The following is a 16,938-nucleotide window of genomic DNA, read 5'->3' as shown; positions in this document are numbered from 1 at the left end:
GGACGCAGGAAACAAATTAGCTTTCTTGACCTTGGCCCAAGTTTTCCTTCCACCCTTCCACCCCTCCTCCTCCCTGCCCTTCATCTGGCCACTTCAAGGGTCAGCTCGATGACAGCACGCCTCTGTTGCCCTCCACAGTGGGGATATATTCAGATGAGAAACTCATAAAGGCCTGACGTGCATCGTGGGAAATGAGGTTTAGGAGTTCAGTTTATATATGAGGTCAACTGGATGTGGTCGAAATGATAACCAGTAGTTTGATCGTCTTGCTTATGATGCAGAGCAAAAGAGTAATTTTAAGTTAAACTAGACAAGACCGCTTCTGAAACAAATGCAGTGTGAATGCTAGATTTTGAAAAGCTGATGCTCAACTGAATTACTGGTTTAAATGTGTAAGAAGAAGGTGAAGTAACAACTGAAAAAGTGGGAATGTGTTTAATCACTATGAATGTCACTGAAAAATCACTTTATTCCTGGCTTAAAAAGTTGTATAATACCCATAATGTATGAACAATGTGGAACATTTTAAAGTTTGAATGTAGTTTCTAGCTGTACAAATTGATAAGTACATAGGAGTTTGAAATGCATGCAATTTTTCAATTTTAAAAATTCTGTCCATTCATTTGAATGGGGAATTTTTCCCTGAAATTATTTCTGAAAGTATGACATTTATGAATGATAAAAGTAGTAGCCATATGTCCTAACTGAGCTGACTGTTTTGATGTTTAAGTAAAGTTTCTATGTAAAAATGTGGGAGGAAAAGAGTGCTGAAAACAAGGCGAAATAGTAATAATGAAGAATTTTCCAGCATTCACACCCAGTTACAGGAAAGGTAAAAAAGGAGGGTTATATATATATTTTTTTTGGGGGGGGGGGGGGGTAATAGGGATAATAGAAGCTCAAGCAAATGTTAAAATAGGGCGCTGTATGAAGACAGCTAAATTTCAGCATGGGATTAAACAGTGAAATCACCTTAAGAAGGAACATTTCCTGACCACATGAAGCAAGCACACAGTCTTTTCCACCACCAGTCTCAAGGTCAAGGTTGCTGTCACACACACACACACACACATACACACGCATGTGAGCACACAGCGCCACCATAAATGCGAAGTACATTTTTCTAACATGTTAATAAGTTTAAAATCTCAAAAGTAACCCAATTTTCACAGCCATGGCGGCCTCTGCCCGCCGAGCCCAAAATGAGAGACCTTTGGCTATACAGTAGGAGTGAAAAGAATCCTTTCAATGATAGATATTGGATTGTAACACCAACAGGCAAATCTAATTCTCCCAGTTCACGCGAAAGCACGTCTATGTGTATCAGTGTTCAGCCTGAGAGCAAAAATAACCTGGGGTGTCCAGGGGAGGGAAGTAGCAGACACTATATTAATGCTCATGCTCTTCATTGATCTGTGAGGACTCCTTAATCTCGTGGGCAGCTTCCTCCTACATATATTTCATAATGTGATACATTGTGCATCGATAACACTGGTAAGGGCCTATGCTTTCTCATGCTGGCTCACAGCATTTATTGATCCCCGAGTGAAGTAAACATGTCTTTAACACATGGGCCTGTCACTTCTCTGCAGATATAACAAAACTGTCGCACCAACGTTCCTCGTTATTACACACTCTAACGATGACGGGAATCAATAGTTAACATGACAAGATATCATCTGCAAAGTTAATAACTGTCTAGATGGAGAGAGGGGAGCTTCGAAAACACTTCTGTGCAGTCCAGGGAAAGCAAACGCATGCTTGAGACACATGTTTATTGCTCACCTCTTTAAACTCTCTGCGCTGGGGATTATTTATTTGCTGTATGATTCAACTGGTGTTCTGGGAATGGATGACAAAAAATACATACAGTAAAATGACTCAGGGGCATGGCTTTGGCAGGGCACCAAATGGACCATATCCTTATGACTAAATGGTAGCTTAAGCCAGAGCAATTTCCTTTGCATTTTCTGCAGGCAGCCATGTAAAAATGATTATAGGTGTGAGCTCTGAGTAATGTTCAGCCAGTATGGGGGTTTTCGACAGCTAAAGCTACTACTGGATACTGGCTTTTTCTCCTTTTTTGCCCCACAACTGTCAACAGCTGTTTTATTTTTACAATTTTTGAGCAAATTGTTGTTTTTTCATGACAAAATATATTATGGGATGAGACGCAGTCTGGTTATTGTTAGGCCTGCCTCTTCTGTCCTGTCTGAACCTCTCCTGTTGATAAGAGAAGCATATTTTTCAATGCTCATATCATTTTTATTTCGGTGTCTACTTTCATTTGTATTCTATGGATTTCAACATATCAATTACTGTTAATTGTCCTAGCCATGTGGTTTGCGTCTCCTTTTGATTGACTGTTGCAGCCCATGACTCGTATCGCAGCAGATATTATTGTTTCATTTTGTGAATTTGACGAATTTGCCTGTAATAAACTTGTAAATGTAAATAAATGTATCTGTAATAAACTCAGGGGTAACAGTGTGCTTGAATTCAACGTTTTCCAATCAAATGATTTAATTAACCTATGAATTTGGTCTGCTAGTTGTGCATTAGAGAACACGTAATAATTTAAAAAATAGGAATATTTTTGCCTGTTAAGCGAAAGAAAAAGCCCAATTTAAACCTTCACTAAACACACTAGAAGAACCAGGAATAAGTAAAATTGTGAAAGGAAAAATGTGCAAAAAATAATAAAAAACAAGCAGAAAATACCAAATTTAAAGCTTATGTTTGTACTTGAATGAAATGGCAAGCTGATATCATATAGTAATATCAATCCAGTATGTTTCCAGACCTCAGCGCCTGAGTTGATTCATGTGTAAACTGGCAGGTAAACCGTAGGCCACCAGTTGCTGATGACAGTGACTAGTGCGTGTGTGTGCGTGTGTGTTTGCGTGTGTGTTTGCATGTGTGTGTGTGTGTGTGTGTGTGTGTGTGTGTGTGTGTGTGTGTGTGTGTGAGTGTGTATGGATTCCTCTGAAGTGAGATCACATGGCCGGGCAGTCTGAGTCCAGACAGTAGGAAGTGAAAGTGCTACTGCAGCCACAACACAGGTCAGCTCTCAAACACGGTTTTCCGCTGTACAGTGCAATCACTCTTCTCGTTTTACTCACAAAGCTGCAGGAGATATTTGAAGACCAAGGACGGAGGATGAGCCCCGCTTTTAATGATGTAACAAGACGACGAGGAATTAGAAACTGTGAACATGCACTTTTACTTCAGCATCCGGCATGAGGAATGACAAGAAGCTTAGAAGTTTACCAGAATAAACACCAGTTATAATGAGAGAGGATGTACATGGATACAGAAATAGCTAACAATTTCATTAAAGTTTAAATCTTCTATTTGAACTGTTTGATCATTTTAGTGATGAACTGACTCTTTATCAGAGCAGACACAAAAATATGTGGTGCTGCAACAAAGTCATGGAGCTCATTCCAAGAACACAGCCTATACTGAGGTATTACCAATGTCAGCATTTGTTGGAAAAAAATAAAGTAAAGTTTGTTCTTAATAGTTGAGCATGTTTGTGTTATAAAAATACTACGAGCTTGACGCTGTGCTCACTGTTGCGTCAGAAGCCCTTATTTTTTTCTGCAGTTTAATGAGCTGAACCTTGGAAGTGTTTTGGAGAAAAAAAAAGGGACACACTACGGGGTTACTCAGTTTGATTTTATTTTGTCATTGTGTCTGACATCAAGGGAGGGAGAGAAGGGCAGACGTGAGGTTTGACAAAGACAGTGGCAGATGTGGAAGTGTGAAAAAATAAAACGAAAGGGGGATAGCTATTTGTGTGCAATGAAGAAAGACATAAAAAACAGCCTCGCACTGAGATAGTTGCTCTAAATGAAATACCTGGAGATTGCATGTTGCTTTGCATTTGCGGGGGTATTCAATTTTAATTAGGGTTTTGGAGACATCTTTTATCAGACTGTCACTAATCTCTCTCTGTCTCTCTCCCACACCCCCAACCCCCTCTTTCTCAAACACACACACACACACACACACAAACACACACACACACACACACACACTCATCCTCTTATCCCAACATTTGGAAATACAAATTCACGCCAACAAGAAGAAGAAAAAAAAAAGACCTAAAAATGAAGAAATAAAAAGATTTATGGAATAAATTTGTCTGATACACACATCATCAAAAAGCCAATGAATTGGGGACAAAACCATCGTCCCATTTCATTTTGAAGAAAAAACCATTACCTCTACTTTTTAATTGCATTTTCTTTGGGGCAAAGGTGATAATTAATTTTGCTCAGGGAGACACACATGAACCAGTAACAAGAATATACAAAAATGGTAAATAGTATTCTTGCCCTCAGTCCCAGAATAACTATCTCACTTCCAACATGGTAACTCTCTATGAAAGCATATTGTGGCACAGGGTGAAAGCAAATAATGCACTGCACTCTGCTGCATTGTTCACAGACAAACACCTGCTTATTTTCATCTCAAATGACATCTTGATTTAAAATTGAACGCTGGATAAAAGGGAGGGAAAACACCAAAGCCCTGTTGGATATCTTGTAAATAAAAAGTTGGACAAAACAGTTTTACCTACAATTCATCAGAAACACAAACACATTTTTAAACAATTCAGAGTCATGTTAGCATGCTTTATGATTTCCCTCAGAAGATCCTTTCCTCGTATTACTTTATGATTAAATTGACATTAAATGTATTTGAAGAATTAAAAAAATCAGTTTAGTAAGGTTTGTCCCTCAATGCATCTTTTGATAAGCTTAAAACAATATGAAATGTTTTATTTATTCAATACAAACAAGTAAAAACAGCTCTTAAGCAACACTAAAGCACATACTTTTTAAAAAAAAAGTGTCAACGTAGCCGTAAAACAAAGGCAACTTCTATAAAATGTCCTCTCTCCCCCCCTTGTTTCTATCTGTGTGTGGTGTGGTGGTTAGCCTGTCTCCCTCTCTTCATTCCTGGCTCTCTTCCATTGTTAGTCACCTTGTTTATTGGCTGGAGCAGCCGTGGCGTACTGGACATCATCTGAAACTACAAACGACAGGATGCAATAAGCTGGAGAATAGCAGCAATCTGAGGAAAGTTCTCCATTCACCAGAGCTCCCTAACTCTCTGTCTTCTTATCCTGGGCAGAAAATAAAAAAATCAATACGGGCTCACAGGGCTTGATAAAAGTGCTGGACAGGGAGAGAAGCAACGCTGGATATAGTAAATTAAAGTGATCAAAATTTTCCAGTCGACTCAGCCCACAGCCTACATAAACTAACAACCCTGTCTCCGCAACTGTCCGTCATCCTCCTCCACCCACCATCTTCATTCTCTCTTTCAACTTTGTTTTAGTCTTCTCCTGTTTCATTGTTTTTCCATGCCATGCTTTTTTATTGCTTTTATTTGTAATATTTTACTGCAAAACTGTAAAATTATTCATTTATGTAACAATATAATAGTTACATTTTTCTAGTGTTCATCGTTAAAATGCAGGAAAATTAGGAAAATGTGGGAGTTTGACAACAATTTTCCCTTTTCTGCCCTGATTAGAATAAATGCATGACACCAATTCAACAAATTTCTCCCCATGGTGTCGCAATAGTTAGCAAGACAAGACAGTAGCTGCAGTGTTAGTCATTCATGCTATGACTCTCACAGTTCACTTTGCTAACAATTTTAGCTTTAAGCTTTAAGTGCCATGTATAACATTTAAACCATGACTACATCCTTACCAAAATAAAAATCGGATACATTAACCAGTTTGAATTAATTTTTTGGCTACGTAAGGGAAACGCAACATGCTGCACACAAGTTAACATGCTAGTAATGTTAGCAAACACTTGCCTCATCCAGCCATGGAGGTATAAATAGAATTGGATACAGCATTGGAGGCAGGCAGGTGCATGAAGCCAAAAAAGTGTGATTTCTGTGGTATGAAATTACCTGGATCTTCTGCATTGTGTGGTCCACAGAGCAAGCGCACAAGAAACTTACAGTGGCTAAACAGCTAACTTCTGCTGCCAAACGGCTAACTTCCGATTTAGCCCTCCAATAACTCAAATGGGGATAACAATGATATAATCGTGCAGCTCTTTTAGACTTTTTAAATGTCATTGAACCAAATGGATCAAATTCCGATAGTGAAATGATTCATTTTGTAGGGGTCGTGCTGCTCAAAATTAATTATCCACTGATCTCTTTCACAATGTAAGTCTATGGGTAAAAGTTTTTTTGGACTAACAGATGTATAAAGAGACCTAGATACAGCACTGGTGGCAGGGCTCCACTCATTCCTATGGAAGCTGCACAGTGGCACATTCAGTCCAGACTGCTCTATTTCCATGGTAGGAAATTATGCAGATTATTGGCACTGCTTCCATATCATTGGGCCCATGCATGGCCGAGTGTAGCGGAGTGGCCCACTTCCAGTTTAGCGCTCCACTAGCATGAATGGGTTAAAATAGTTTAATCTTGTAGCTTTAGTAGACTTTCCATGTTCTATCAGACCGAATGGATTAAATCTTGACGGAATAAGTCATATTGCGGGGGTTGTGACACTTCAAAAAGAAAATTATTCACTGATTTATAGACGCCTCTTTCCCAGTGTAAGTCTATGGGGAAAAGGTCTTTTTGGGCCCAATAGCATTACGTGACAGACCAAGGTAATTGCAGTACCACTGTTTGACCACTAGGAAATTGGCTTCACAGCCCGGTGCACATCCTGGAGGCCTGTTTGGGCTCCATGGCATCACGTGACAGACCTGGAAGCTGTAATTCCACATTTGGCCACTATGTTAAATGGGCATCAACAGCGCTGTTCCTGTGGGCTTTTATCCAGCAGATGCAGAACAACATTAACTTACATTATTGCCAATTTAGCGCATGTAAATACATAAGTCAATCTCCTTTTAGCTCCGTTTTAGTCTCCACCAACTCCTGAAGGAAATATCTGGCTCTATAGAAAAGCTGCACTACATTCACTAGCTAGCTGCTACTGTTGTCTGTCTAACTTTTGGTGCTACAGGTCGTGTAGGCTTACAGCGGGGTTGTCCTTGCTTTTTTGTTTTGAAACAACTGCCTGCTGCTGCAAATGATGTCGACAACAGAAGTCAGATTTAATCAACGTGTCATGATGAGGGTCAGAAATACGCTAACCTAAAACAAGATAAAGCTCTGTAAAGCTGAGGGGAGCTGCAGAGTCAGATGATAACCTAATTTACATTTTACATTTTCAATATTAAAATGTTAATTAGCATAGCTTTAAGTAAAAACAATAGAAGTAAATTACACCCTGTAGCCAAGACAACTAGTAGCCTCAATTTAACACCAAAGATATTGCTAATGCTAGTGCTCCTCAAAATTAAGGCCATAAATCCTGCTGCTTTTCATGAAAAGTAGTTTGTTGCTGACTTTCTACCTCTCTTTATCTCAAAGGAATAAAAACGTTGATTTTTTTTCTCATTCTAGCTTTCACACCTTTTATCTTTTGCCGTTGCCAAAACACTCAAAGTATGTTGTAGCTCCGTTGTTTTCATTTGCTGCATATAGCACTGCAGCTGAATTCCCATCAAAACCTGACCCTGTAGCACACAATGTAAACTGTGCACAAACAAATTCTCATTCAGCAGAGCTACTAATGTCTCAAAATAATAATGTAATTTAATGATAATACAGTCATTAATTTGTGAATGTTAGAATGCTTTTACATGCAGCCCGGACAACAAGATTATCAAAGCTAATGCACAGCAATACATGCCCTCACCTGCACTGTTCGAAGTGTGTGCGACCACACAAACACTAATTCAATTACAGTAATGCCGGCAGCAGCTGACTCACTCTGCTAACACACACACCCCATGCCAGCCCTGCATCGGGCCCCCTTGGCACCTTGTCCACCTAACAGTAAGAAGGGATTAATAGGGATTGGCCAATCCGGTCCAGTCTCATGGTGTGTGAGCTTTACCACAGAGCTAAGCTGATGTGCCAGCAACACTGATAACTCCAATTTGATGGTTGTGTACTGTAGTGAATGGGAAAATGTTCCACCCCTTGTCTCTTCACCATATTTTTAATCAAGATTATGATGTTGGTTGAGGGATTTTGGAGGATTTACTGACATTTTTAATGTAATTATATCTGCACTGTATTGTTGGTGGCTGGAGCATCAACTAGGCTACATCTAATACACTCTCCAAAAATATGTTTTCATTTAAATAATGTGATAACTTATCAGATATAGGTCACTGGGGCAAAGGTGTGGCAAACACCAAGTACAACCCCATCTGACACCCAAGCTGCCTCAACTGACCTCCACCGTATGTTTACGTGTGTGTCTTCCTGTTCCGTGCCAATGCTACCGTGGATGTGTGTGTGCCAGGGATCAGCTCAAAAGAAACACCAACCACTTGGGCCAGCACTCGCTGTGGCCTAATATCCTGTTGACCCAGGTCTGACAGCAGACAGCCTTGGGACACTTAAGTTTAGTCGTAACCCTGAGCAACATGCACATGTCCTGTTAGCTCACATCACAGCTTGACTTTCCAGAGACCAGGGACCCACAGTGGCCTTCAGCCAACAGCCTGCACAGTCCACTCATCCTCCTTTTAAGATAGCGTGTGTGGTCCAACATAATGCTAATGCAGAAAACACACAGGTGATAGTGGGATGAGGTTTCCTGGAGTTTGGAAATAATGGAAAAGTGACTCAACTTCTCTTTACTTCATGTATACTTACTTATGTTATGGTTACTTACAGTTTAACATACCTTGCTGATATGGTGGTCAGACTTTTGACTGGAACTGTTTGACGAATCCTATTAATCATTAATATAATCAAATTATAATGTTTGTTTAATTTCTATGAACACCTTTGTTTATTTAAGATGGACAGGCACGGTGGAAAGATGGAAGTCAACAGATTACAAGTCAAATGCACTAGTTCGAAGGAGGATTACCACAGAATCCTGTTTATCTATGTGTCTTATTAATCTTGTGTTAGTCATGCAGCTCCTCACGGTCAAACTCTGCCTGTCTGTTTCTATATTTATCTATTTTAATCTCTTTATAAAGGAAAAGGATTCCAATTACAAATGCCACAAGAGTCAATCCAATTGAAAAGCGGTTGGCAGTCCTGTGTTTAACACGTAAAACCTTAAGAAAAGATTAGAGAGGGGGCCATTGCGTGCATTTTCGGGATGCAATGACTTAAATGCATCACTCTGAAACTATTTGCCTAAGTGTTTCTGTCAGAGTTGCACAGCAGCCAATTAATTGCAGGTCTTTACAGTATGCTGGGAGCAGTTCAGAGAATCACCCTCTTATAGCCAAGCAACAGTGTATGCGAGAAGCCTGTCACAATGCAGGAGTGCTGAGATTAGGATTACATTCAGGATGAAAAAAATGTTGTGCTACACTGCAAAACAAACCTAAAAAATAAAAAATAAAGACATATTCCAAAGCTTTGTTTGCTTTCTTTGTAACACATGATGTTACTGTGTGATCCTCTGTTTGCGCCGTTTGCAGCAGGTGCTCCCGAAGCATAGCTCATCCCTACAAAGCATGATCGATGAGCACGTTGCCATGTAAACACACACATCCATACCTCCCCTATGCATTGCACACACACAAAAACGTGCACACACCCAAACACACACACACACCAAGCGTGATTTTGAAGGGTCCTTAATCACAACTAAGCAATTGACTGATCAATGACAGATATGAGGAACAACTGTGGAATGCAAACAAGGACCACGCTTGCTTTTATCAGTTTCTTTACTTGGGCCCATTTTTATCACAGATTATATTTCTCTCAGTGTTAACAGGCTCCAAGACCCACTGAGGTATTAATTAAAATCTAAATACTAAATATTGATTGATACGTTATCAGGGCATAGCAGTTGGTCCGCAGGCTATTGATCCAGCCTGTGATTTATTATCATATTTAAGAAAAATCATTTTGCGTGATTATACGGGGTAATGGATTTTTAGCGAGGGGTGTAATTCTTTTTTTTTTTTTTTTTTTGTATCGCGTTTGTTATGTAGAAGGTGGAGCAGATTTCTCAATTGCATTCGGAGATCACTGATATCCTTGGTACTGCACCCCCTCGAGTCTCCCCCCTCTGGCCTGTGAGGGGCTAAAGCTTGTGTAAGAGAACGATCCCCGCTCTTGTCATTGGGAATAATGGGTATTGGGATTACCTCTTTAATCACAACAAAGATTAACAGATGGTATGAGAACAGTTATTAGCAAACATCTTGCACTCATCAAATCAATAAGATGATTTGTAATCAGGCTGTCGGTGCAAGTGAAAAGGGAGCCGGGGCCGTTCCCAGTGAAAGATCCTGGCAATCAGAGGCTACTGTGTAGCAATTACCTCTCCACAAAATAGGTGCTCTTCCTCCACTGGCTGGCAGTCCTCCAAAACACACGCCAGACTGATAGCAACATAGGGCATTAACACGGCAAAACACAAAACACTGCATGGGTAACCTTGTATTTGATCAGGTGTTAGGTTGCTCCGTGATTTCATTTCACTTTGTGCCTTTTAATTTGGTGGATCTTGCCGTGTACTTGAGGGAAAAAATCTAAATGTTTACACATGCTGTCTCTCACTACAAAAGACCGTATAGCTCATTAGCGGGTTACCATAAATAAGTCAGTGTAGGGACAAAGAGGGGAATAGCACAGATACTATACAGAGGAGGGTTCACTGCGCAAATATTTCTCCGTGGAGACGGAGACAGAGAGAGAAAGAGAAAGGCTGAAGGGCTGTAGACATGCCGGTGCATCCAGTACTGTAAATGGAGGAATGTAAAGCAGCTAACTGTCCCCCACAGCAAACAAGAGCTTTTTTGATTCATCTAGGAAAGCTTGTCACTTATATAAGCAATATTGTTCTGACGATAACTTTTCTGGGTTTTCAGCCTTATTTCGTGCAGGCATTTTAGTTTCAATTTTGCTTTATTAGTCACTGATAGGTTAACACAGGGTCAATGGTACACTGGAATGTATAAGACGAGAGAACAGGTCAGCTGAGCAATAAAAGCAATAGTCACAATAAGGATAAGATAAAGATAGAATAAGAGAAAAAGAGGAATAAAATAAATAGAAAAAAAGATTAAAAAAATAGGAATAAAATGAGATACAGAAAGATAGAATAATGTTAAAATAAAGGAAAAAATAAACATTATATAATAACAGAATGAAATTAAAAAACAAAGATAAAGTTTGGTAAATAAAGATAGAATTAAAGAACATGAGATAAGATGATATTTAGGATAAAATGGATTGACATATAAAATATAGTATGTACGAAAAAGTAAGTGACACGTTTATCTAACAGTTCTGCACATTGTAATAGGAAAAAGGACTGAGATATGTGATGTAAGAGAATGCAACTACATGCATGAAAAAGAAAATCTGCATGTGAGTGAGCAGTGTAACAAGATGTAAAGCAAATCAGGTTCAGCAGCAGCAGTTATGTTGATAGTGCAAATTCTTATGTGAACAGCAAACAGTGCAGAGAGAATGAGTGAATGCAACAGTGTTTCACATAGTAGCAGTCCAGTCTCAAAAGCAGCAGCTGTGTGATGGTGCATTCTCACGCAGACAGATAGGTGTCTGTGAAAATGTGAAAACTGTCTTATGCTCCATATTCTTTTAATTATTTAAAAATCTGTTTTCTTTTCTTATCATAATGTGATTATATTTCATATGCTCTTATCACGCTAGTTCCTCGTGTCACTCAAACACTGCAGCACATTTCCTTCCACTTTTTTTTGCTCTTTGAGTCAAAAACAGGAATCCCAGGCCTTCAAAACATGATTGTGATCAACCTCGTCAACTATTTTATCACTGATTTGGCAGCAAAAGTCAGAACTGGCCTTTTTTTGTTTCATTTAGGGGCAAAACCGCACCGTTTTTACACCACCTCAGCTTTAGATACCTGACTAAAGGTATCAGTTTAACTCTAATTGCTGCTCTTGAAGCTCATAGGCCTTTTTGCAATCGACATCACCTTGTTCGTATTGTATGCACCTTTGTAGTGGGAACAGCAAGATCAAACTGATGCTCTGGAAGATAGTGTCGACTGAAAGGAAGCAGTCATTTCAGGAGCAAATGCAGAAACACACATTTCTGACCTTAGCGAGTGGTTGCATTTATTTAAACTTGTCTGGCTTTAAATATTGGAGGAACCTTGGGAATGCCGAACATTATTGTCCTAGCCTTTTGTTTCCTGTCTTCTCTCTCATTTTAGATGGCGTCAAGCACACTCACATGCTCATACAGGCGCGCTCTTATGCCCTCCCCTGCTTTAACACACACACACACACACACACACACACACACACTTCTAATGGCAGTCTAATCACTACAAAGGACATGCAACGGTAGCTGCTTACATTTATCAGTATGCTAACTTTCACTAGCTTTGAATCACGATGCAAACGTATCTATCAGTGCCCCCTCTCTTGACACACACACACACCTACACACACACCTCTACACTGTCAGTAAGACAGTGTAGATATGCACTTACCAGGATTAAGCAAGGCAAATGGTGCCAAAACAATGACAGTATGAAGTAACTGATGCTGTTTAAATATTCAAAGGCCTCTATTGAACAGACTATGTGGCACACATATCACCGGGCCACAGATCCCTGCAGTCCACTGGTCTGGCTGCTAGCTGCTCTCATGCACATGCATAGTCCCCCTCCGACCCCCCTCCTCCTCCAGCAACACATCAGAAGTGCTGGACCACCATGCAAATACAGGAAGGATTCTCTAAGTCACAGTTACACTCACAAAAGAGATCATCATGCGTCCACCGACACCAACGGTACAGTTATAAATCTAAAACCTCTCTAAAGCAAATTCCACCTGTGTTTACTCCAGGAAGCACACACAGAGACATACACACACAACATGTACAACTTGCAGTCGCACAGACAGAGACACACAGGCACCTCTCCCCACCCACACACACCCACACAGTCACTTGTCGAGTGGCTAATATCTTTCCAAGGTCAAACCTGACAAGGAATTCCAATGAGATTAAGTGTCATCAGTGCGACTTTAGCCCCGTTCTGCTCATTGTTCTTGGAAATGGCATTACAGCCACAGATGACCAAGGCCTTGGAGCAGTAAAACCTCTTCCCTTCCTGTGAGGGCCAAACTGATATGTGAGATATTTGATACAAGGCCTCCAATTCAGACATCAAAATGTAACACTGCTCTTACATATAGCTGTATCTAGGAGGGTTAGGGCAGAGACTGGTCAGCAAGTATCAGGGTTTTATTAAGAATCAGATATCAGCTGGCTGTTGCTCGCCGAATCTTATTTGATTTGCCTTTAAAATGTCTTTTATCAGTTAATTATTTATTTATTACATTTATGCCCTAGATTAAGAGGGTCATTCTTTATTTAAGAGCTGCTACTGCTATAACATTTTCAGTATTAGAGGTGTTTTAGGAACCCAGGAAGAACAGTGTTCTGGACTATAATAGCAATAATTAGAGCCTAACTTTTGATGCACTGTATATACAGTAAATGTGTTTATTTCCACACTCACTGCACATCAAGTTTAATCACATGTATGCAGATCTCAACATATTTCCCTCCATATGAGGCAGTGTTTCAGTCTGGCAGATAATCGGAGGGTTTTGTTTGTGGGCTCTTCTCGTGAAGCACCAGACTTGTCAACGTGTCAGCCAGCATTTGGTGCGCTGCCTTTCACACTGAATTTGACACATAGTCCTTCGGTGGCAGCAATGAGCATTTTGTCATCTCCTTCTCGAGTGCCAACTCGATGTCCAATTACACCCCAGCTACTAATTTAATTACAGTAGTAGAAGAAATGGGTTGATTCAATTCATTTCAATTAGGCCTGATTGGACCAGTCAGATCACATTTTACTCATCTCAGGTACGAGCCGCCTGTCACATTTTATCTCAGCCTGCCTCACTGGAAGCAAGATAAGCAGGTCATGATATGATAACTGAAAATGTATGGTCGAGTTCACTGATGTAAAAACAGTTCACGGATCACACGGATTCAAATGCCTCCTAATTTCTGACTCTGTGATAAATGTGAGAGTAAAACACTCCACTTTCAGTGCAGGATCACAGCCAGTTGCCACTTAGTAGAGCCCCGGCTACAATAGTCATTACTTATGCATGATGTCCACAATTATGTATCAAATTGTGTGTGTGTGTGTGTGTGTGTTTTACATATCCAACTAATGGATGTGTGGTGCGGAGCAAAGCTAGAAAACATGTCAGGAAAGAAAAAACCCACTCTTATATCATGTCAGTCTGACAACCAGCTGCTATAGTTTCGCTCAGTGTCTAAGAATACAACACACACTCTTTGAGTGGCTCCACCTGAATAGTTTTACCAACACTATGATGAAAACACCCCTTAAAATAAGACGTAAATATGTCACAATCTTCATAAAACCACTATTGTATCGTATTTGAAATAATAAAATAATGTTTTATTCTATAAAGCTACAACCCCAAAGTCAAGTGTTATAATAATAATAATGTACTACAAAATGAAAAAAGTCACTTTAAATTTAACGTGTGAACTGACCTAAACTTTACTGAAATTATCCGTAAGACTGTCCAACAAGTAACACATGCTACAGTAACCATAAAGGGTCAAAACCTCAAGTTCAACAAAATAATATCATTAATAATTATAGGTATAAAAGGATCGATAAGCACAGAATAAAATTAATGTGAATATTTCAAACTCCCCATCAAGTGCTGCTGACACAATATAATATCTGTAGGAATACTGTATAACTATGAAGGTGATGCGTAAGACATTAAATCCATAAAAAGATCTCTATAAAATTAATTTGGCTTATTAGTCTTTAGGGATATTGTAATAAAACCATAAAAAGTATCAGCTTCATTAAATACAATATAGACAACAGACAGTGTGTGAGCATCATACAATTATAGAATATAAAGCAATGTTAATATCTATATTAACAATAATAATATTAAAGTCATTATAGACCCAATAATGAGTTATAATCTTACAGAAATATTTCAGGTATGTGTAGTGACTTGTCCTCGGGGATACTGTTATTATGATCATCCAATAGCAGAAAAAAAAAAGTTACAAGTCGCCTCTGATTGGTGCAGATAGAAGCCCCAGCAGTATGCCATAGGCTGCCATAGGCTGCTACATTAGCCTGCGGTGTGTGTGTGTAAATGCGTCTTGGCACCAGTTGCGGCGGCGCAAAGACGTCTGATTGGACACTGACGCACGGGACGCAGTTTTTCAGACTGCGCTACTCCAGCGGTCTAATCACACTCTTTACGATCCAAACAGCGTACACAACACAGCAGGTTATTTAAAGATATCTGACGGAGAACTTCACACTCTGCTCATTTTACAGTGACGCACAGCGACCAAAATAAATAATAAAATTTAAATTCAAACTGCGAGCGTCATTTACCTCTTGGTGTCTTCTTCGCCGTCCGGCCTCCCTCCACGGTATCCGCAGTGAAAGACAGAAAAGCTGACGGCAGGCTGCAGAGTGAGAGGAGAGGAAAGGAGAGGAGTTCTTACACAAGTCAGCCGCTGCACTTCATGATGCAGAGAGGGCCGGTAAAGAAGCCAAGTAGCCTTTTTCTTACCTTGCGACACAGATCCAGAGGGGGTGAAATGGGTAAAAATGGTTGTTTGGGTGATTACACGTTTCTCCTCTGCCTCCTCTCCCACCCTCCCCTCCCCTCCCGCCTCCCTCCATCCCTCGGCCCCCCCACCCCACTCCCCTTCCACCAGCAGCGCTCTCCTCTCTCTCGGTGAATAGAGAGAGTGGCCCCGTTGAAATAGCCTCTATGGGGCTCCAGCTATGCAGCAAAACAGCCCCGTCCTTTAAGGTTAAAAGATACCTCTGGGGCGCATCCGGTGTGAGCTGTATCATAAAACAAACGTGCATTTTTACATTGCCACTGCAGTCAATTAAAGAGATTTTTATTTAGTTTTATGAAGCCTCTCCAAAGTCATAGTTGTTTTAATAGTTCCACTGGAGGGTGGACTTTTTTTTTTCTTTAATCCACTGTCATGTCAGTGTTAGAATATTATGGGATTGCAGCTTTTGTGCAGCCTAAAATCACACAAAATCTTTCTGTCAATCCCAAAAAAAATCACACCAAATTAATTACTTTCCCAGAAGTCCAAGCTGTTTGGCAAACCTGATCACTCTGGATCATCCTCTCTCCCTCCCTCTGTCTCTCTCTATGTGTGTGTGTGTGTAGTCTATACCGGATTAAATGGCACCTCGTCTTAAATGGCACCTTGCCTCGTTTCCCCTCTCCTTTCATCATCAGCAAAATAAAGATTAGGCCTACAGAGGAGATTGTAAAGGCTCGCCTATAGAGGCGCGGGGATCTTCATTCCTCCGCCTTTGTGATGATATTGATGATGATGATGGCCAAGTGGACAGTTTGATTTTTGTGTGGCGAGCTAGTTATAAAGAATCAATATTATATCAAGGGGGTAACTTTGGTGATAAAGGACTTCAGCCACTCTGGCTATTCATCATAAGTCTGTAGCAAGCAGATAGGTCAAAAGAAATTATATTGCTCTAAAGAGTGTGTCTCCTTATCTCTCAGTACCAGGGGAGTGGAGGACACGCCGATCGATACAGTAGCTGCCGTATACTCCTTGCAATTATCAATAGCTGATTTTGTCTTCCTGGGGCTGCATCTATTAATACCAGATAATAACAGCCTTTTGGACATAACTTCTAAGGGGATGATGGAAAGAGAAGGAGAGGAAGAAGGAGGGGAAAAAAAGAAAGTTTGCTCACAGGACGACCTTGTTGTCAACAGATTTGTCTCTCATATGAGGTGCACACAGGGGAATAGACAAGTCAAACAGACAAGCTGGGGAGGGAGGGGGGGGGGGGGG

The sequence above is a fragment of the Epinephelus moara genome, chromosome 6, assembly GCF_006386435.1.
Source record: "Epinephelus moara isolate mb chromosome 6, YSFRI_EMoa_1.0, whole genome shotgun sequence".
Lineage (NCBI taxonomy): Eukaryota > Metazoa > Chordata > Actinopteri > Perciformes > Serranidae > Epinephelus > Epinephelus moara.
This window is presented reverse-complemented; position numbering follows the sequence as displayed.